The sequence below is a fragment of the Octopus bimaculoides genome, unplaced genomic scaffold (assembly GCF_001194135.2).
Source record: "Octopus bimaculoides isolate UCB-OBI-ISO-001 unplaced genomic scaffold, ASM119413v2 Scaffold_167351, whole genome shotgun sequence".
Lineage (NCBI taxonomy): Eukaryota > Metazoa > Mollusca > Cephalopoda > Octopoda > Octopodidae > Octopus > Octopus bimaculoides.
Window position 1 is genome coordinate 31,234 of NW_026309667.1, and position 1,255 is coordinate 32,488.

A 1,255-nucleotide genomic window follows, 5' to 3' on the forward strand; every position below is an offset into this window, starting at 1 on the left:
ACATGTGCACAACTTAAACATTGTGAGTGTACATATAAATATGTTCAGGAATGTGTGTACACCTTATATATATATATATATATATATATATATATGTATGTATATACTCTTTTACTTGTTTCAGTCATTTGACGCATTGGTGCTGATGCCACATTAAAAGCATCATGGAGGGTACCACATTAGAAGCACTGGTGCTGGTGCCACATAAAAAAAAACATCCAGTACACTATAAAGCGTATTATATACATCTGCACCAACCGTGTTGTTGTGTTCCAAATATTGTCCTGTTTCAACTCTGATCTCTTTCTTCTCTCCATTTCAGACATAGTCCTGCTCTAAGCTATTCACCACCGAGTCCCCATCTCAACCAGTCCCTGTATTCCGGCTCCCTGCGAGATGGTGACCACCACACAAAACGGTACTTCCTCCTCACTGTCTTCTCTCTTTTGTTGGTCTGCTGCATGCTTGTTGGGCCCTCCCCGCTCGTTGTCTACCTGCCTGAGTCCCTTATAAATAACTCTTGTCCATGTCCGTGTGTCCCCCTTCTCTTGTCACCATCACTGTCTACTTGCGTCGTGTCAGTATTATTGTCCCCCCCCTGTGTGCCCCTTTACTTGTTTGCTGTCTCACTGTCCACCTGTTGCAACATTTGTCTTGGCTGTCCACCTATTAAAGTGTTTGTCTCCTGTCACCTTGTCTTGCACTCATTTGTTGGCCACTTGTCAGCCGTTGTCCACCCTGTCTCCCATCGTTCCTTGTCAACCTAAGTATCCACCTGTCAACCTGTCAACCTCAGTGTCCACCTTTGTGTCACCTGTCAGCATGGCTGTCTGCATGTGCCTCTTGTCAGCATTAGTGTCCACCTGTCTACGCATCCTCTTGTCAACATCAGTGTCCATCAGTGTGGCCACTTCTATCAGCATGACTGTCTACACGTTCCCGTTGTCCACTTGTCAGCATTAGTGTCCTCATAACTCCCCCCTATCAACCTCAGTGTTTATCTGCATGTCACCTGTCAGCATGACTGTCTAACATTACCTCTCGTCAGCATCAGTGTCCACCTGTGTCTCCCTTCCTGTCCACATCACTGTCTGCATGTACCTCCTATTCACTTCTCAGCATCAATGTCCACCTGTGTCTCCCTTCCTGTCCACATCACTGTCTGCATGTACCTCCTATCCACTTATCAGCATCAATGTCCACCTGTGTCTCCCTTCCTGTCCACATCACTGTCTGCATGTACCTCCTATCCACT

General features: G+C 46.2%; 1 long non-coding RNA gene across 1 annotated transcript in view; it reads left to right on the forward strand.

The window, feature by feature from the left end:
- Positions 1-227: 227 nt before the first annotated feature.
- The window catches only part of LOC128251351 (uncharacterized), a 6,049-nt gene continuing 5,021 nt past the window's right edge, over positions 228-1,255 (forward strand). Inside the window, exon 1 of the long non-coding RNA XR_008267096.1 lies at positions 228-418. This is a non-coding gene — a long non-coding RNA (uncharacterized LOC128251351). The remainder of the gene's footprint in view (positions 419-1,255) is intronic.